Below are 21,697 nucleotides of genomic sequence, written 5' to 3' on the forward strand. Positions count from 1 at the left end.
TCCTATTTCCTTTTCCTTTATTCTCACTCGACTCATCCATTTCACTCTTTCCTCCTTCCTTCTCTTTCCTTCCTTTCGTTAGTCTCTGTTATTATTGTTGTACCCATCATCTTCCCTTCACTTTCAACTCTCTTTCCTTCTCCTTTATTCTCCCGTTTCTCTTCATCATTCACTCCTCTTCCTCTCTTTACCTTTCCTCTTTAGCCAACGTTATACCCCTCGTCCCCATCATCCTCCTCCTCTCACCACCTATTTTCTTCCATTTATCTCTCTCTCTCCCCTTTCTTTCTTCTCGTATTCTACTCTCTTCGACGTTCGTTATTCCTTCTATCTTTTCCTCCCTTCGTTTCTCCTCGTCTCACCCTTTTCCTCTCTTTCCTGTCCCCTACCTACTGTTTTTTGTCTTTCTCTTTCTCTCTCCCCTTCTCCAGCTCGTGTCTTCTACCTCAAACACATTCCTCCTTCCTCCCATCTTTCCCTCTTCCCCTCTCTCCTCCATCGTTCCCTCTTCCTTCACGCCCAGATATAGGGAGAGGATGTCAATGTAGATGACAGAGGAAGAGATGGAGGGAAAAGGGAGAGTCGGGAAGATAAAGGAGAAGGAAGAGGAAGAGGAGGAGACAAGGAGGAAAGCACGCAGAATAACCGAGAAAACTGAGGAGCCAAAAAAATATTACAGAGGGACATAAAAAATAAAGGAAGATTCATAGGAAAACGGGAAAAATATGAAGGTGGAGAAAAGGAAAAGCGTAGAGAGAGACTATAGAAGAGGAAAGATTGTCACACCTGAGAAAGAAGATGAAAAAATAGAAGATTAAGAAAGACAGTAAGAGGAAGAGAAGAGGAACACAGAGAGAGGGTAGTTGCTAAGTTAGATGATGATGATGATGATGATGATGAGGAGGAGGAGGAGGAGGAGGAGCACTGAGGCCACGCGCTTCTTTACCTTTACCTGCCTATTCTACTCTCCCTTCCTCCTCTATACCAAACATTTTTCACACTAGGTAAATTCTTCATATAGTCATCGTTCGAATATTTAAAAGCTATCTCAAAATCATCGTTTGGGTAAATTCTAAAGTCATCTCGTCTTTATCCTTAGTTGTATCTGTCCTTCCATCATGGCGCCGCGAGGAAGACTGTCAGACTGCTACGTGGCGGCTGGCAGCGATAGACCCCGCGTAGTAATATATCAGGAATGTAGTTGTTTAAAATCAGAAAATACAAATATTGCGCCATTATTTAAGAGAAGATGGCGCCACTATAAACACTTACCTGCGCCATGACGGGCGGGCCGGCGACCATCCAGGCCCCTCAAGCAAGCCTACCGGCGCAATAGGCGTAGACGTAAAAAAAGAAAAAAAAACTTTATTATAGAGAAGAAAATAACGTAGAACTCGTAAAGACCGTTTTATGTCCGAAATCGTAATGATCCATGCGCGTTCTGGATATTACTGGCTTAGGAACTAGTTTGTAATGTGCACTGCAAGGCACCTATCAGGCTCAGTCTGTCTATAGAGGAGCTCGTGAAACAAGAACAATGGACTTAGAAAAAATCGTGAGGCCAGCGTGGAAAAATAAACCCCTTGTGACATAACCACGCTTGTCCGCCTGTCAAAACCCCGTCGTACGTGCTAGTAATGTTGTAATTACCACCACACCGTGCCCTTAATGCGGACCCGGTAGGAGCCGCTGTTCCTACGACTATCCAAATGCAGTCATGAAGGAAGGCGTTGCAAAGATTTTTTCATTAACTAATCCAAGAGTGGTATCAGAATAAGTGGGTAAAGTTTGAGTGAGTTGTTTTGCTAGTGGGCATGTTAGTGCATATGAGAAGAGCTGAAGGATGAGTATAATGTGGAGTGTGTGTGTTTAAAGTGAATGGTTGGAGTATATACAAGTGTACATGAGAACAGAGTGTATGTTTATAAGTGTATGTATATATCATTATCCCACCCGGGCAATCAAGCCAAGGTCTGCATCCCACCCGGGCAATCAAGCCAAGGTCTGCATCCCACCCGGGCAATCAAGCCAAGGTCTGCATCCCCCCCGGGCGATTAAGCCAAGGTCCGCAATCATTATCCCACCCGGGCGATTAAGCCAAGGTCCGCATCCCACCCGGGCGATTAAGCCAAGGTCCGCATCCCACCCAGGCAATCAAGCCAAGGTCCGCATCCCACCCGCGCAATTAAGCCAAGGTCGGCAATCATTATCCCACCCGGGCAATTAAGCCAAGGTCCGCAATCATTATCCCACACATGCAATTAAGCCAAGGTCCGCATCCCACCCGGGCAATTAAGCCGAGGTCCGCATCCCACCCGGGCAATTAAGCCAAGGTCCGCAATCATTATCCCACCCGTGCAATTAAGCCAAGGTCCGCATCCCACCCAGGTGATTAAGCCAAGGTCAGCAATCATTATCCCACCCGGGCGATTATGCCAAGGTCCGCATCCCACCCGGGCGATTAAGCCAAGGTCAGCAATCATTATCCCACCCGGGCGATTAAGCCAAGATCCGCATCCAACCCGGGCGATTAAGCCAAGGTCACCAGTCATTATCCCACCCGGGCGATTAAGCCAAGGTCTGCATCCCACCCGGGCGATTAAGCCAAGGTCCGCATCCCACCCGGGCGATTAAGCCAAGGTCAGCATCCTACCCGGGCGATTAAGCCAAGGTCAGCAATCATTATCCCACCCGGGCGATTAAGCCAAGGTCCGCATCCCACCAAGCGATTAAGCCAAGGTCTGCATCCCACCCGGGCGATTAAGCAAAGGTACACAATCATTATCTCACCCGGGCGATTAAGCAAAGGTTCACAATCATTATCTCACCCGGGCGATCAAGCCAAGGTCCGCATCCCACCCGGGCGATTAAGCCAAGGTCTGCATCCCAACCGGGCGATTAAGCCTAGGTCAGCAGTCATTATCCCACCCGGGCGATTAAGCCAAGGTCCGCATCCCATCCGGGCAATTTAGCCAAGGTCCGAATCCCACCCGGGCAATTAAGCCAAGGTCTGCATCCCACCCGGGCGATTAAGCCAAGGTCCGCAATGGTTATCCCACCCGGGCGATCAAGCCAAGGTCCGCATCCCACCCAGGAGATTATGCCAAGGTCAGTATCCCACCCGGGCGATTAAGCCAAGGTCCGCAATTATTATCCCACCTGGGCGATCAAGCCAAGGTCCACATCCCACCCGGGCGATTAAGCCAAGGTCAGCAATCATTATCCCACCCGGGCAATCAAGCCAAGGTCCGCATCCCACCCGGGCGATTAAGCCAAGATCAGCAATTATTATCCCACCCTGGCAATCAAGCCAAGGTCCACATCCCACCCAGGAGATTATGCCAAGGTCCGTATCCCACCCGGGCGATTAAGCCAAGGTCAGCAATTATTATCCCACCCTGGCAATCAAGCCAAGGTCCGCATCCCACCCGAGCTATCAAGCCAAGGGCCACATCCCACCCCGGCAATCAAGCTAAGGTCCGCATCCCACCAGAGCAATCAAGCCAAGGGCCACATCCCACCCCGGCAATCAAGCAAAGGTCCGGATCCCACCCGAGCTATCAAGCCAAGGGCCACATCCCACCCCGGCAATCAAGCAAAGGTCCGGATCCCACCCGAGCTATCAAGCCAAGGGCCACATCCCACCCCGTCAATCAAGCTAAGGTCCGCATCCCACCAGAGCAATCAAGCCAAGGGCCATATCCCACCCCGGATATCAAGCTAAGGTCCGCATCCCACCCGGGCAATCAAGCCAAGGTCAACATCCCACCCGGGCAATCAAGCCAAGGTCAGCGATCATTATCCCACCCGGGCAGTTAAGCCAAGGTCAGCATCCCACCCGGACAGTCAAGCCAGGGTCAGCAACCCTCCCCATTCCTCCGGGCTTGGGACCGGCTCTTAGTTGGGCTGGCTTGCCCCCCAAGAGGCTGGGTTAACAGTTTTGTTACCCCTTTCTTCACCTCTTTCTACGTACAACAACTTTTGTTTTCACAGTCTTCGTAAAAGATGCAGGGGAAGGTTCACGGCACCTTCAGTTGTCTTTCAACAACTGTAATTTCTTGTTTCTTTACTAACTTCATCTGTTTCGTTAATGACTTCCCTTTCCAACGTCTCCGCCTTCTTTTTTGAGGGTAATTGTGCTTCTTCCTCAAAGTGTGTCCGCGATTCGTCATCACTCAACTATACGTTGTTCTCCTTAGGATCGTCATCAAGGTTACTGTAACGCATATATTGAGGGCATTTGGTGCTGGCGGCCTCTTCTGATCGCCTGCAGGGGCCGGGGACCTCCTCGGGGCCCCTCAGTAACTCCGTCTCTGCCGTGACGGGGCCTAATGCTTCCCCCTCGGCCCCCGCCCCCGGCCCTAGCAGGAAGACTGTTTGGCTCTTCACAAAATGCCAAGACGAAGATAAAGTTAATATATTTTTTAAGTGTATTGATGCTGATGAAACCGAGTTTATCAATTCTAGGATGGAAAACCGGATAGACTCCCGACCGTGGATTCAGCATCGAAAACCTGTTCTTGCGAAACCATCCGGCAGAGATCGTTTCTTTATAGGAGGGAATGTCTAATAAAGAGAAACTGTACTGCGCAGATCAAAATAACCAGGCAAACACACACACACACACACACACACGCACACACACACACACACACACACACACACACACACACACACACACACACACACACACACACACACACACACACACACACACTCACACACACACACACACACACACACACACACACACACACACACACACACATGCGTGTACACTTATGAAAGAAATTTCAAAAAAGAGAAAATAGTGTAAGGAGAGAAAGAGGGAGAAAGAATTAAGAAAGATACAATGATGTGAACAAAAGAAAGGAGAGAGAGAGAGAGAGAGAGAGAGAGAGAGAGAGAGAGAGAGAGAGAGAGAGAGAGAGAGAGAGAGAGAGAGAGAGAGAGAGAGAGAGAGAGAGAGAGAGAGAGAGAGAGAGAGAGAGAGAGAGAGAGAGAGAGAGAGAGAGAGAGAGAGAGAGAGAGAGAGAGAGAGAGACGTAAAAAAAGAAAAAAAAATATTATAGAGAAGAAAATAAAGTAGAACTCGTAAAGACCGTTTTATGTCCGAAATCGTAATGATCCATGCGCGTTCTGGATATTACTGGCTTAGGAACTAGTTTGTAATGTGCACTGCAAGGCACCTATCAGGCTCAGTCTGTCTGTAGAGGCGCTCGTGAAACAATAACAATGGACTTAGAAAAAATCGTGAGGCCAGCGTGGAAAAATAAACCCCTTGTGACATAACCACGCCTGTCCGCCTGTCAAAACCCCGTCGTACGTGCTAGTAATGTTGTAATTACCACCACACCGTGCCCTTAATGCGGACCCGGTAGGAGCCGCTGTTCCTAAGATTATCCAAATGCAGTCATGAAGGAAGGCGTTGCAAAGATTTTTTCATTAACTAATCCAAGAGTGGTATCAGAATAAGTGGGTAAAGTTTGAGTGAGTTGTTTTGCTAGTGGGCATGTTAGTGCATATGAGAAGAGCTGAAGGATGAGTATAATGTGGAGTGTGTGTGTTTAAAGTGAATGGTTTGAGTATATACAAGTGTACATGAGAACAGAGTGTATGTTTATAAGTATATGTATATATCATTATCCCACCCGGGCAATCAAGCCAAGGTCTGCATCCCACCCGGGCAATCAAGCCAAGGTCTGCATCCCACCCGGGCAATCAAGCCAAGGTCTGCATCCCACCCGGGCGATTAAGCCAAGGTCCGCAATCATTATCCCACCCGGGCGATTAAGCCAAGGTCAGCAATCATTATCCCACCCGGGCGATTAAGCCAAGGTCCGCATCCCACCCAGGCAATCAAGCCAAGGTCCGCATCCCACCCGGGCAATTAAGCCAAGGTCCGCAGTCATTATCCCACCCGGGCAATTAAGCCAAGGTCCGCAATCATTATCCCACCCGGGTAATTAAGCCAAGGTCCGCATCCCACCCGGGCAATTAAGCCGAGGTCCGCATCCCATCCGGGCAATTAAGCCAAGGTCTGCAATCATTATCCCACCCGGGTAGTTAAGCCAAGGTCCGCATCCCACCCGGGCGATTAAGCCAAGGTCAGCAATCATTATCCCACACGGGCAATTAAGCCAAGGTCCACATCCCACCCGGGCGATTAAGCCAAGGTCCGCATCCCACCCGGGCGATTAAGCCAAGGTCACCAGTCATTATCCCACCCGGGCGATTAAGCCAAGGTCCGCATCCCACCCGGGCGATTAAGCCAAGGTCTGCATCCCACCCGGGCGATTAAGCCAAGGTCCGCAATCATTATCCCACCCGGGCGATTAAGCCAAGGTCCGCATCCCACCCGGGCGATTAAGCCAAGGTCTGCATCCCACCCGGGCGATTAAGCCAAGGTCCGCAATCATTATCCCACTCGGGCGATCAAGCCAAGGTCCGCATCCCACTCGGCGATTAAGCCAAGGTCTGCATCACACCCGGGCGATTAAGCCAAGGTCAGCAGTCATTATCCCACCCGGGCGATTAAGCCAAGGTCCGCATCCCACCCGGGCGATTAAGCCAAGGTCTGCATCACACCCGGGCGATTAAGCCAAGGTCCGCAATGATTATCCCACCCGGGCGATCAAGCCAAGGTCCGCATCCCACCCGGGCAATCAAGCCAAGGTCCGCATCCCACCCGGGCGATTAAGCCAAGGTCAGCAATCATTATCCCACCCGGGCAATCAAGCCAAGGTCCGTATCCCACCCGGGCGATTAAGCCAAGGTCAACAATCATTATCCCACCCTGGCAATCAAGCCAAGGTCCGGATCCCACCCGAGCTATCAAGTCAAGGGCCACATCCCACCCCGGCAATCAAGCTAAGGACCGCATCCCACCCGAGCTATCAAGCCAAGGGCCACATCCCACCCCGGCAATCAAGCTAAGGTCCGCATCCCACCCGAGCTATCAAGCCAAGGGCCACATCCCACCCCGGCAATCAAGCTAAGGTCCGCATCCCACCAGAGCTATCAAGCCAAGGGCCACATCCCACCCCGGCAATCAAGCTAAGGTCCGCATCCCACCAGAGCAATCAAGCCAAGGGCCACATCCCACCCCGGCAATCAAGCAAAGGTCCGCATCCCACCCGAGCTATCAAGCCAAGGGCCACATCCCACCCCGGCAATCAAGCAAAGGTCCGCATCCCACCCGAGCAATCAAGCCAAGGGCCACATCCCACCCCGGCAATCAAGCTAAGGTCCGCATCCCACCAGAGCAATCAAGCCAAGGGCCACATCCCACCCCGGCAATCAAGCAAAGGTCCGGATCCCACCCGAGCTATCAAGCCAAGGGCCACATCCCACCCCGGCAATCAAGCAAAGGTCCGCATCCCACCAGAGCTATCAAGCCAAGGGCCACATCCCACCCCGGCAATCAAGCTAAGGTCCGCATCCCACCAGAGCAATCAAGCCAAGGGCCACATCCCACCCCGGCAATCAAGCTAAGGTCCGCATCCCACCAGAGCAATCAAGCCAAGGGCCATATCCCACCCTTGCAATCAAGCTAAGGTCCGCATCCCACCCGGGCAATCAAGCCAAGGTCAACATCCCACCCGGGCAATCAAGCCAAGGTCAGCGATCATTATCCCACCCGGGCAGTTAAGCCAAGGTCAGCATCCCACCCGGACAGTCAAGCCAGGGTCAGCAACCCTCCCCATTCCTCCGGGCTTGGGACCGGCTCTTAGTTGGGCTGGCTTGCCCCCCAAGAGGCTGGGTTAACAGTTTTGTTCCCCCTTTCTTCACCTCTTTCTACGTACAACAACTTTTGTTTTCACAGTCTCCGTAAAAGATGCAGTGGAAGGTTCACGGCACCTTCAGTTGTCTTTCAACAACTGTAATTTCTTGTTTCTTTACTAACTTCATCTGTTTCGTTAATGACTTCCCTTTCCAACGTCTCCGCCTTCTTTTTTGAGGGTAATTGTGTTTCTTCCTCAAAGTGTGTCCGCGATTCGTCATCACTCAACTATACGTTGTTCTCCTTAGGATCGTCATCAAGGTTATTGTAACGCATATATTAAGGGCATTTGGTGTTGGCGGCCTCTTCTGACCGCCTGCAGGGGCCGGGGACCTCCTCGGGGCCCCTCAGTAACTCCGTCTCTGCCGTGAGGGGGCCCAAGGCTTCCCCCTCGGCCCCCGCCCCCGGCCCTAGCAGGAAGACTGTTTGGCAAAATGCCAAGACGAAGATAAAGTTAATATATTTTTTAAGTGTATTGATGCTGATGAAACCGAGTTTATCAATTCTAGGATGGAAAACCGGATAGACTCCCGACCGTGGATTCAGCATCGAAAACCTGTTCTTGCGACACCATCCGGCAGAGACCGTTTCTTTATAGGAGGGAATGTCTAATAAAGAGAAAACTGTACTGCGCAGATAAAAATAACCAGGCAAACACACACCCACCCACCCACACACACACACACACACACACACACACACATGCGTGCACACTTATGAAAGAAATTTGATTAAAAGAGAAAATAGTGTAAGAAGAGAAAGAGAGAGAAAGAATTAAAAAAGATACAATGATGTGAACAAAAGAAAGGAGAGAGAGAGAGAGAGAGAGAGAGAGAGAGAGAGAGAGAGAGAGAGAGAGAGAGAGAGAGAGAGAGAGAGAGAGAGAGAGAGAGAGAGAGAGAGAGAGAGAGAGAGAGAGAGAGAGAGAGAGAGAGAGAGAGAGAGAGAGAGAGAGAGAGAGAGAGAGAGAATAGAAGATTAAAAAAGACGATGTTAAAGTACAGTGAGAGGAAGAGAAGAGGAACACAGATAGAGGGTAGTTGCTAAGTTAGATGATGATGACGATGATAAGGAGGAGGAGGAGGAGCACTGAGGCCACGCGCTTCTTTACCTTTACCTGCCTATTCTACTCTCCCTTCCTCCTCTATACCAAACATTTTTCACACTAGGTAAATTCTTCATATAGTCATCGTTCGAATATTTAAAAGCTATCTCAAAATCATCGTTTGGGTAAATTCTAAAGTCATCTCGTCTTTATCCTTAGTTGTATCTGTCCTTCCATCATGGCGCCGCGAGGAAGACTGTCAGACTGCTACGTGGCGGCTGGCAGCGATAGACCCCGCGTACTAATATATCAGGAATGTAATCGTTTAAAATCAAAATACAAATACTTGCGCTATTATTTACCTTATTATAGAGAAGAAAATAACGTAGAACTCGTAAAGACCGATTTATGTCCGAAATCGTAATGATCCATGCGCGTTCTGGATATTACTGGCTTAGGAACTAGTTTGTATGGTGCACTGCAAGGCACCTATCAGGCTCAGTCTGTCCATAGAGGCGCTCGTGAAACAATAACAATGGACTTAGAGAAAATCGTGAGGCAGAGCTCTCATCAGCGGGGCGGGAGGAGGAGGAGGAGGAGGAGGAATAGAATAGAATAGAATAGAATAGAACTTATTTCCATTATTACAATGGCTATTCTTGACATATATCTTATAATCAATTAGATTTATAACAAAAGTCCCATACAATATGGCCAGTGAAGTTTAGCCAGACTTGTTAAAAACTAAATTCAGGCACAGAGAGCTAATAAGTATTAGACCATAAAGCAACAGTGCTGAGTCAAAATAAAAACAAGAAAAAGATTTAACAGGGCGAGGCCTATCACAGTCAGATGTAAAATAAATAAAATCAAATATGGGACCAAAAACTAAAAATTGAATAAAAGTTAGATAAGCTACTGGGAAAATTGCCTATTAAGTAAAAAAAAATTGAGACGTGATTTGAAAGTGAACAACAGGAGGCAGGTTGTTCCAAAGTGAGGGAGCACTCACTTGGAAAGACCTGGTGGCAAGGCAAGTGTTACACCGGGGTACATGTAGGTGTTCAGTCTGCCTGGTGTTTACATGGTGACGGCGACTGTCACGAACACGAGCTAATGGGAGCAACCACTCAGGGAGGTCATGGTTGATTATCCTATATGTGAGTGTTATAATCTCATACACATACTGGTGATTTATTTTCAGCCATTTCAGCTCCCTAAGGAAGGGAGTAACATGGTCACTTTTTGCAGCGCCTCCGAGAGCCACTTTGGCTGGAATCAGTGATAAAAGCCTTCTGGATCCAATAAAGATACATTGTTTTGGGGGCATTGAGCATTAGACCATTTGCATTAAAGTATGCTTTAGCTAATTTAGTCTTCAGCTTTTTGTATAAGGTCCTTTAAATTATCAATATTACTTGAAAGAATAATTTGGGTGTCGTTTGCGTATTGAATGACGTCACAGTTGAGGAGGAATGAAGCAAGATCATTCACATAAATATTAAAGAGAATAGGGCCAAGAACAGACCCTTGAGGCACCCCATATGAAATACCTGTCTTATCAGACACGGTGTCATTTAATCGCACTGATTGTGTTCTGTCACTAAGGTAACTCTCGAACCAGAATGGATCCACATTGCATTTAAGGTATTTTTTTAAGTAAAATAACATGAATAACGCTGTCAAAGGCCTTTGATAAATCGCAGAGTGACCAGAGAGACATTTTTATTATCCATGTTGGAATATAGATTCTTAGTTAGTGTTAATAGAGCTGAAGTAGTTGATAACTTTGGTCTGAAGCCATGCTGAGCATTAATAAGTAGGTGATTTGATTCCAGATGCTGAATCAACTGTGATGAAACAATTTTTCTAGTAGTTTGGAGAGGACTGGGAGGAGAGATATGGGACGATAATTACTGGGGTCGTTTACATCACCAGTCTTTAGGATGGGTACCACGATTGAGAATTTCCATGCTGTGGGAAAAATTCCTGTGACTATTGACGTGTTCATGATGGTGGTTAAATAGGAGAAAATAACAGGAAGGGAATCATTAAGGAATCTCAGTGGTATCCCATCAGACCCACATGCATCACTATTGTTCATATGTGCAATGGTAAGGACTAAAGTTTGCCAGTCAATAGGCTCAGGTCTGAACAGACAGTTAGGATCAGTGATGTCAACTGGATCTGCAGTTGGGAGACGTGAGGAGTCACCTAATTGTGTCTTTTCAAAAGTGATTCTACCAACGTTAGCAAAAAAATCATTGAAGAGCTTAGCAGTCTGCATGGTAGTTTCTTTATGGTTACATGTGACAGGCAGATTACTGCTTTTATTATTAGGGATAAGTTCCTTAATGGTTTTCCAAATGATTTTGCTATTACCTTTGTTGTCAAATTTTTTGTTGTAGAATTCGGATTTAAAGTAGTGAATAGATCTTCTGACTTGGCACTTTAAGTTTTTATAAGTATTTACTAGGTTAACGTTGCTTCTGTCTTTTTTCCAGGCTTTCAAGGCATTGTTTTATTGTTGTATCAAAGTTCTTAACTCTTCATTAAGCCATTTAGCAAAGGGTCTTTTCAATTCCTTTGTCACTAAGGGTGCGCAAAAATCAAGACATTTCAAAAAGACACCATTAAGAACCTTAACTTGAGTACTGACATTATCAGTAATGTAGATGTTATCTAATGTCTTACTTTCTGATGTTAATAAATTACAGAATAATTATGGTGAGTAGTTCTTCATTTCTCGGAATGTTTTTGTTATAGTTAGCCTTTTAGGTTTGGCAATGTCAAGAGTGAGAGTTAGCAAGTCATGGTCAGCAATGGGGCAAACAATACCATCATGGTCCAACACTAAGGCAGGATTATTTGTCACAATAAGATCCAATAATGTTGCCGACAGGGATGTAGTTCTTATTGGCTAATTTACTGACTGACTTAATTTTCTATTATTAATTACTTATTCCATTTTGCCACCCCTCGTCACCCGTTAATCTCAGTAACTCTCACGCCCCACCAAACACCGCAGTCCCACGCTGTATCCTCGCTTACCCCGTTAGTTTTGCTACACAACTCGCCAATCACTCATCAGTACCACACTACTCCAATAAACTACACTGCTCTTATTACCCTCACGCTAATCACTCGTAAACAACCTCTTCTTTTCCTATTATTTTGCTACACAACTAACCAATCACTCAATAACACTACTCTATTACGCTACACTGCTCGTCATTTTACACTAAGCATTCGTACACAACACTTCTTTCCTCATTTATTTTGCTACTTAACTCTTCTTTTCCCATATATTTTGCTACTTAACTCCTCTTTTCCCATATATTTTGCTACTTAACTCTTCTTTTCCCATTTATTTTGCTACTTAACTCTTCTTTTCCCATTTATTTTGCTACTTAACTCTTCTTTTCCCATTTATTTTGCTACTTAACTCCTCTTTTCCCATTTATTTTGCTACTTAACTCTTCTTTTCCCATTTATTTTGCTACTTAACTCTTCTTTTCCCATTTATTTTGCTACTTAACTCCTCTTTTCCCATTTATTTTGCTACTTAACTCCTCTTTTCCCATTTATTTTGCTACTTAACTCTTCTTTTCCCATTTATTTTGCTACTTAACTCCTCTTTTCCCATTTATTCTGCTACTTAACTCCTCTTTTCCCATTTATTTTGCTACTTAACTCCTCTTTTCCCATTTATTCTGCTACTTAACTCCTCTTTTCCCATTTATTTTGCTACTTAACTCCTCTTTTCCCATTTATTTTGCTACTTAACTCTTCTTTTCCCATTTATTTTGCTACTTAACTCTTCTTTTCCCATTTATTTTGCTACTTAACTCCTCTTTTCCCATTTATTCTGCTACTTAACTCCTCTTTTCCCATTTATTCTGCTACTTAACTCTTCTTTTCCCATTTATTTTGCTACTTAACTCCTCTTTTCCCATTTATTCTGCTACTTAACTCCTCTTTTCCCATTTATTCTGCTACTTAACTCCTCTTTTCCCATTTATTTTGCTACTTAACTCCTCTTTTCCCATTTATTCTGCTACTTAACTCTTCTTTTCCCATTTATTTTGCTACTTAACTCCTCTCCATTTATTCTGCAACAAGAACTCTTCTTTTTTTTTTTTACTTAACTCACCACTCACTCATCAACAAGAACTTCTCTGCTCTTGACCTCACACTAAGCACTCCTAAACACGAACTTCTCTGCTCTTTACCTCACACTAAGCACTCCTCAACACTAACTACTCTGCTCTCTACCTCACACTAAGCACTCCTACACCCCACCTCTGAACACGACTACCAGGTCTCCACGCCATTATTAGTGTGACAAATTCCCAGTCTCAAACAGGGAACGAAACCGGACCAGGCACTACTTAGCGCGGACTACATGCGGCGGCAGACGGATGATTGATGTGTGTGTTGGGAGGGGGGGTTAAGGGGCTTTGTGTGTGTGTGTGTGTGTGTGTGTGTGTGTGTGTGTGTGAGGCGGACTTATCTCGAGAGTCAGGAAACGCCGGGCGGGGAGGTGGAGGGAGGGAGAGAGATGCAAATAACCTCATCTCAAAAGGGTGAAGGAGAGAGAGGAGGTAGGGAGGAAGGAAGGGGGAGTTGGGGAGAGGAAAGGAATGGTAGAGGAAAGGTAAGGTAGGGAGAGAGGGAAAGATATGGAAGGAAAAACAACGTAAGGAAGCAGATGTCAGAAATTATAATATTCTCCCACGAAAAGAAGAGAGAACGTCAACCTTTTTAAAACATGTAGAGACAGACAGACAGACCCACAGACACAAACAGACAGACAAACAGAGATGAAAACAGCCTCTTACTCTGCACCAACTGAAATTGTTGAAAGTGACTGCCCCTAAAACTCGCATTAAAAAAAAAAGTAAAAAAAAGTGGGTTAAAAATATAAAACAAAAATACGAAAATCATTGCGACGAAAACAGTATCACGTGAGAGAGAGAGAGAGAGAGAGAGAGAGAGAGAGAGAGAGAGAGAGAGAGAGAGAGAGAGAGAGAGAGAGAGAGAGAGAGAGAGAGAGAGAGAGAGAGAGAGAGAGAGAGAGAGAGAGAGAGAGAGAGAGAGAGAGAGAGAGAGAGAGAGAGAGAGAGAGAGAGAGAGAGAGAGAGAGAGAGAGAGAGAGAGAGAGAGAGAGAGAGAGAGAGAGAGAGAGAGAGAGAGAGAGAGAGAGAGAGAGAGAGAGAGAGAGAGAGAGAGAGAGAGAGAGAGAGAGAGAGAGAGAGAGAGAGAGAGAGAGAGTGGAGAGGCAGAGCAAGCGACTGAGAATGAGTGTCTGAACGAGCGAGAGGGAGAGTGAATATATAGGCTACAGAGTTTGATCGAAAGCTGACAAACGGGAGAAGATTCACGTGCAGTCAATCAGTCAGTCGGGCAGTCAGTCAGTTCCCCAGCAAGTCAGCCAGGTGCAGTCGGTTACCTGGGTGGGCGAACAGGTTAACAGGTACACATATGAAGGTGAGCAAGAAGGTGTGTATAAGTGAAAGGGAAAGGGGATGAATTATATGGCGTGTGTGTACTTGAGGGAGTGAATAAGTAAGGTAGAGAAGGAGAGTAAGTAGGAACATGAATTAGTAATGAAGAGGGAGGAGTAAGTAGGAAGATGGGTGACTGGGTACGTTTATAAGTAGGTAAGCAGAAGGAGAAGGAGGAGGAGGAGGTGGAGGTGTTGGAGGAAAAAAAAGTAAACGACCCTCATCTCTCCCTAGTCAGTCTCTAAATCCCCTCTCTCTCTCACTCTTTCTCTCCCCTCCTCCTCCTCCTCCTCCTAGCTCTCCCCTCTCGTCCCCTCTTCTCATCACGTTTTCTATCTCCTCCTTCCCTCTTTCTCTTCAATCTCGTCGTTCTTCCCTGTTCTTCCGCCTTCTCCCTCTCTCTCTCTTCCTCTCTTCCTCTCCCAGCCTCTCCATCGCTCATCATTCCTCTTCCTCTCTTCCTCCTTCCTCTCCCTCATATTTCTTCCTCTCTCTCACATAGTTTTCGCTTTATTCTGTGTTTTCCTTTATACTTCACCCTCCGCCATTTCCTCCTCCTCCTCTCTCATGTTTCTTTTGCTATGTACTCTTCCTTCCCTCCCCCTCTCTCTCCTTTCCCTACTCTTCCTTCTTCTCTCCGTCCTCTTCTTTTGTCTCAGCTTCTTTTTCATATTTTGTTTTTTTGGGGTGTTCTGTACGTATCTTCCCCTTGTTTACTTGTGCGTGTCTGTCATCTGCCTCCCTCCTTCCTCTTTTTCGTTTCTGCTCTCCCCAGCTACTCTTCTTCCTCTTCTTCCCTCTCACCCCCTTCCAGTCCCCCCAAAGCTCACACATCGCGGTGTCTCAGGAGTCGCCGTGATGAACGAAAATAGTGGGTGTTGAGGGACCCAACTTTTAAATTAATGAGAGAGAGAGAGAGAGAGAGAGAGAGAGAGAGAGAGAGAGAGAGAGAGAGAGAGAGAGAGAGAGAGAGAGAGAGAGAGAGAGAGAGAGAGAGAGAGAGAGAGAGAGAGAGAGAGAGAGAGAGAGAGAGAGAGAGAGAGAGAGAGAGAGAGAGAGAGAGAGAGAGATTATTCAAACATTGCTTACTCTTTTGTATTTCCTTATTTCTTTACTTATAGATTTACGATTGTTTTTGTTGTTTATTAGTAATTGAAGTACATTATTTTTACGATCATATATATAGTCAACGTTACAGAGAGAGAGAGAGAGAGAGAGAGAGAGAGAGAGAGAGAGAGAGAGAGAGAGAGAGAGAGAGAGGAGAGAGAGAGAGAGAGAGAACTATTAGAGAGATGAGAGAGAGAGAGAGAGAGAGAGAGAGAGACCCGGAGGAGAGAGAGAGAGAGAGAGAGAGAGAGAGAGAGAGAGAGAGAGAGAGAGAGAGAGAGAGAGCGTGTGTTAGATAATTACTGTTGGCGTTGATGGTTAAGGGACGCAGCGGAGGGGCAATGGAGGAAATTAAACCCGGGTGTAAGGGGAAAACAACAACTTTGTAATGAAATTTTGTTAGGCACACGGCTGATGGATTAAGAAACTTGTCTCGTTAAATTTCAGGCTCAGAAGGTTGCCTATAGGTTCTCTCTCTCTCTCTCTCTCTCTCTCTCTCTCGGTCTTTTTTGCTCTCTCCTTCTGCGTCTGTCAAAACATATACGTCACCATATTGTTCACTTCAAAAGAACAACAGAGTCCTTTTATTGGTTTCTAAGGGAAGAGAAATAATGAGAAGGAAAATTGATGGTCCATAAATTAAAGTAGATGATTGTTACTAAGTGAAAGAAATCTCTCTATTGTCTCTCCACTTCAAATGAACAACACTTCTTTCTTTCTCGGTTTGCTTTGTAATGGAAGGGGGAGTATTTAAAGAAACATTGGTGCCTAATATAAAGTTTACAGTTGATTAAAAGTTCCATAAAACATATCTCCATTGCCTGTCCACGTTGAGAAAATATAAGGCTTCTTTTTATCGGTTATCAAAGGAAGGGAAGTATCTGAAGAATAAGAATAGGGAACATTGGTGTCTAATATAAAGTTTACAGTTGATTCAAAGTTCCATAAAATATATCTTCATTGCCTGTCCACGTCGAGAAAACATAACGCTTCTTTTTATCGGTTATCAAAGGAAGGGAAGTATCTAAACAAACCCCAGTGATCTCTAACTTGAAGTGGATGCTTGTTAGAAAGTTCCATAAAATAAATATCCTTCTAAAAACCTACTTCGAAAAAACAAAACTTTTTTTTGTCGGTTGTTATTGGAATGGGAAGTAAGTATCGGTATATCACTCAGCCACAAATTGGAGTAGGTGGTTGTTATAAAGTTCAATGAAATAAGTTTCTATTGTTTGTCCCCTTTACCAACAACTTTTCCTGTTTTTTTTTTTTTAAGGAATAGGAAGGATTTAAAGGAAAACCAATCTCCCGAAATGAAAGATTGTTAAAAAGGTTCATATAAAAACAGGACTGTATCCCCCACCTCAAAACAATTTTCTTCTTCTCTTTGTTTCTGAAAGGTGGGAGTAAACTGTTTACCGAAATATCAAATCTCAGACTCAGAGTTAATGTTTTTTTTTTTAATGTTCCCCAGAAAGAAAGTCTGACCATATTCTGCAGATCGAGATAACATTTTTTTTGTCATTTCTGGAAGGGAAGGGAAGTATTAAAAGGAAAAAAAGAAAAAGAGATAACAAGAAAGTCCCATAAATCAGAGAAGACTGGTTGGAAAGCTGAAAAAAGTGTTCCATATTGTTCTCTTAAAGATACATCTATTTTTTTGTTTGTTTTACTGAGGGGGGAAAGTTTTCAGGACCATTACGAGTACAATAAAATAAACGGTCAGAGCTTCTTTACAAAAAAATACTTTAACACAGACATGATTCATTCCACCGCCCAACGCAAGGCCACTTATATCAAACAACTGCGACGGAAACGAAATACGAGAAGCAAAACCCCAAGATTTTTAACAATGCCGAAGAGTGAAAATTGAAAACATGCACGGTTACCTCAGTCCACCTTTCTCTCTCCACAAACCCACTCCTAGAAAACGTCTACAACAAAACTGATATGCTAAAAGGAAAAAAAATCGATTCCTTACTCTTCATGACCAAGAACGAGGATAGACATTCCATTTTTCATCATTTTTTTTACAGCAAAGGAGACAGCACAAGGGCCCCAAAAAAGGAAACAATAATAAAAAAAGCCCGCTACTTGCTGCTCCTGTAAAGAATCCGAAGAGGTGGCCGAAAGGGGGGTCAGTTATCATAAGCCAAGAATGAGGATAAAAAAAAAGACATGTACCACTCACTCATGTCTGTTCTTCATCATAAACCAAGAACGAGAATTGAAAAAAAAAAACATGTACCACTCATTCCATTGTTCATCATAAACCAAGAACAAGGATAGAAAGAAAACATGTACCATTCACTCCTTCCATTGTTCTTCATCCTAAACCCACCATTACAAAACAGCTGTGAGAAAAAGCGATACACAAGCACAATACGTCAAGATTCTTTACCTCTATAACGAAGAACAGCAACAAGCACGTATCATTCTCTCATCCCATTTCCCATACCACAAAAACACTCATACACAACAAACGATGGAGAACACAGTAACAATCGGTATACAAAACAAACAATACAGGCAACAGAAGCGATTAGTATTCAAAAAGGAAAACATACAGTAGAACAAAAATCCAATGCCTTATATCCGCCTTAGCCATTTCCTACACCAGAACCCCAGACGGTGAAGGGGAAAGGAAAGAGAAAGAAAGTAAAGTATATGAACTGACACGTAGAGATTAGTTTTCTGTTATAAGGACGAGGGAGAGCAAGTATGGAGGCTGACATTGGTGGAAGGGCGAGTCCTGAGCATCTGGCAAGGGAAAGGAGGGGAAGAAGGAGGCGTGTGACAGGGGAGAAATTGAAAGCGGAGAACGGCCGCCGTGGAGAAGGGAAGGAAGAAGGAGAAAGAGAGGAATGAGCAGAGGAGAAGAGAGGGGAAGAAGGAGGAGGAAAGATAACGGGACGAACACTGAAGAAGATAGCAGAGAAGGAGAAAGAGGAAGAGAAGAAGGAGAAGAGAAAGGAGAGAAAGAAAAAGAATGAAGTGAAGATGGAAGAGCGGAAAAAGCTGCCAGAGATGAAGGAAAAAAAAAGTAAAAAGGAAATAAGAAGAAAAAAGCCAAGATGATTAATTGAAAAGAAAATTATGAAAGAGGGAGAAGAAAAATGACGGGGATGATAAACAGAGGAGAACAGTACGTAGCATATTGAGGCTTCTTGTAACACATAAAAAGACAGAGCTCGGAAGTACAATAAAAAAAATCTGGTGTGGAGAGGGAGAACATTTGTGTGTTTTGGTGTTCGAGAGAAAGAAATGCGGCAGTGAGAAGAGGAGGAGGAGGAGGAGGAGGAGGAGGAGGAGAGGATTATATATGCATTAGAAGAAGTAAAAGGAGGAGGATTGAATGAGATGATGAAAAAGAGAAGTAAAATATGAAGGAGAGAATTAAAAAGAGTAAAGGAAAAAAGAAAATAAATATATGAAAAACGGAAAAATAGGTAAAATGAAAGAAAAAAGAACACGAAAAAGAAAATGTATAAGGAAGCCAACCAGGGACACAGCAAATAAAAGAAAATTAAGTGAAAAATATAAAGAAACCGAATCACTAGAAGGAAAAAGAAAGAAAAAGAAAAAGTGTAAAGGAAAAACGAAAACGAAAAGAAACATGGAAACATGGAAACATGGAAATGCAGGCAACAGAAAGCCTATTGGCTCATTACGAGGTCGCCCGCTTGGGGCGACCCACGACGCTAAATCTTCAAAGGTAAACCATAAATCACCACCAAGCCGTCACCCAATCAAACCTCGACGCTACAGAACCCAAGAGAGAGAGATACACACAAAACCCACAGACCTAAATCTCGAAACCCAAACAAATACAATCTTAAGGGAACTGACGCCCGGGAATTTAGCCACCAACACGCTCGCTAAACGTCACCATAAAGGAAATTACTCGAGGAAACATCGTCTAATTTAACTCTAATAGCGGACGATATTGACGAGGCGAGTGGCGAGTAAGGGTCTGGAGGCAGCGGGCGAGTGAGGAAATAAAATAGCGAGAGTTTAAAGACTATCATATTTCCGTCCCACGTTCAGGGCAGAGTCGCTTTCCTTCCTTCCTTCCTTCTATGAGTGAGTGAGTGAGTGGCTGACTGACTGATTAACTGGCTGAATGGCTGACTGATTGACTAACTGACTGGCTGACTCTCTCTCTCTCTCTCTCTCTCTCTCTCTCTCTCTCTCTCTCTTTCTGTTCGAAATATATGAACTAAGGATGTCGAGAGAGAGAGAGAGAGAGAGAGAGAGAGAGAGAGAGAGAGAGAGAGAGAGAGAGAGAGAGAGAGAGAGAGAGAGAGAGAGAGAGAGAGAGAGAGAGAGAGAGAGAGAGAGAGAGAGAGAGAGAGAGAGAGAGAGAGAGAGAGAGAGAGAGAGAGAGAGAGAGAGAGAGAGAGAGAGAGAGCATACATTAGGGAGGGGAGAGGAGGAGGGTAGTGAAGGAAGGAACGCGGTTGGGGTCTAAAGTACATTTTTAACCCACGAAAAATATAATGATCGCAAGTCTTGATCTTCTATTAGTGTGAGCGTTCCTTGATACGGGAGGGCGAGGAAGGGACGCGATCACAAGAAGAATTTATATAGAGATGGAAACTTTTAGAAATCACGTCATTTTTCTGCTTTCATTGGTCGAGGAAGAGTGAGAACTGGAAGCGATTTTTAAGAGGGACGAAAATAACTATGACTAATCCCCTTTGCTCTTCTTTTCATATCATCTCCGTCACTTTCTCTTCACAGTTCACCACCTGTTCTTCTTCATCTCGTCTACATAATATATTTTTCTTATATTCTTTTCTCCTTCTTTTATTGTTCTCTATTCTCCTCTTCAGCCGTGGTAATCCGAAACAACCATAATTAATCTCCTTTGCTCTTCTTTTCATATGGTCTCCTTCACTTCCTCGCAGTTCACAACATACTCTTTAGTCTCGTCTAATATTTTTTTCTCATTATTTTTCCTCTTACTTTCAATTGTTCTCTCTATTCTCCTCTTCATCCGTGGTAATCCTTTTCAATACTGCGAGGTGGGTGGATAAGACAGGTAGGTAGGGAGGGAGGATAGTACGTGCATCAGCGGACCGGAGCCTTGAGGTCTGTAGCAGCGGCGGGTCGGGGCGGCCAAACAAAGCATTGCCTCTGATTATCACTCGAGGCTTAAATTCGCCGCGTGATTGGACCAACAACTTAGCCGCGGAGAGGGCGAGAGGGACGTGATGCACCGGCCTGACTACGCACTGGCGCCATACCCTCGACACTTACATACATACGTCCACACATACACACATACATACCTATAAACATACATACACATTCATATATACATACAGACAGACAGGTAGACAGATAGTTAGAGACACATATCCACCTAGACAAAACACACACACACACACACACACACACACACACACACACACACACACACACACACACACACACACACACATTTAGCTCCTCCTTCACACACACATTCCCCACCGCACACACATCCACCCCCTCCCCACACACAAACATTCACCCCTATCCTCCACCACATACACACATTCAACCTCCCCCCCACAAACACAGTCCCTCCCTCCCCTCACAAACACAGTCCCTCTAAACCATGATAATTAGATGTGCTCAGCGAGGGCGCGTCCCATGTCAACACAACCCGCATATACCGACTCGTGCATCTCCCCCGCCCGCTTGGAGCAACAATACGTCTTGCACTCAACGGATGGAAGATACTACAGGACGATCGTTAGGGAGGAAGGACACGGTACTTATAAACAGTGATAATCAAGAGGAATTAGCTGTAGGGCGCGTCAACTATGCTATAATACTTTTTGTACAGCAAGGGAGGCAGGTCAAGGACAAAAATACAAATACAGCAACAGAAAAGCTCGCAAACGCAGCTCCGGGAAAAGAAAACAAGAACGAGAGGCCTAAAGAGAGGTCAAATAAGGGTGGAGAGGTGTCTTGATACTCTCCCCTGTAGACGCATAATTCTAAGAGATGATAAAATTAGTTGCAAGCAAGTGATATCCCTAGAAATTATTAGATACCAGAGGATGGTCATTAGCAGGAGGAACACGGTATTTATAAAGAGTGGTAATTAGGAGTACTTAGTGAGGGCGTTTGTTACGAAGTCGTCTCTACTGCATCACCTTGTCCTGTAGACGCATAATACCGAGATGATAATTAGTCTTAAGCAAATGATATCTCCAGGAACGATGATTAGGAATGCTCAGTGTGGGTGTGTCTGTCCTTGCA

At 45.0% G+C, this 21,697-nt stretch overlaps 1 long non-coding RNA gene across 6 annotated transcripts; it reads left to right on the forward strand.

Moving 5' to 3' along the window:
* Positions 1-3,029: 3,029 nt before the first annotated feature.
* LOC126992097 (uncharacterized) lies at positions 3,030-7,793 on the forward strand. 6 transcript variants are annotated; one of them, XR_007746173.1, is made up of 5 exons: positions 3,030-3,246; positions 3,416-3,539; positions 6,938-6,999; positions 7,062-7,247; positions 7,434-7,793. It is a non-coding gene; the product is annotated as an uncharacterized LOC126992097 (long non-coding RNA). The 6 variants fall into 6 exon arrangements; XR_007746177.1 differs by lacking the exon at positions 3,030-3,246 and having other exon boundaries at positions 3,253-3,539; positions 7,062-7,123; positions 7,186-7,247; XR_007746175.1 differs by lacking the exon at positions 3,030-3,246 and having other exon boundaries at positions 3,253-3,539; positions 6,938-7,061; positions 7,186-7,247.
* Positions 7,794-21,697: the final 13,904 nt, after the last annotated feature.

The sequence above is a fragment of the Eriocheir sinensis genome, unplaced genomic scaffold, assembly GCF_024679095.1.
Source record: "Eriocheir sinensis breed Jianghai 21 unplaced genomic scaffold, ASM2467909v1 Scaffold4, whole genome shotgun sequence".
NCBI lineage: Eukaryota > Metazoa > Arthropoda > Malacostraca > Decapoda > Varunidae > Eriocheir > Eriocheir sinensis.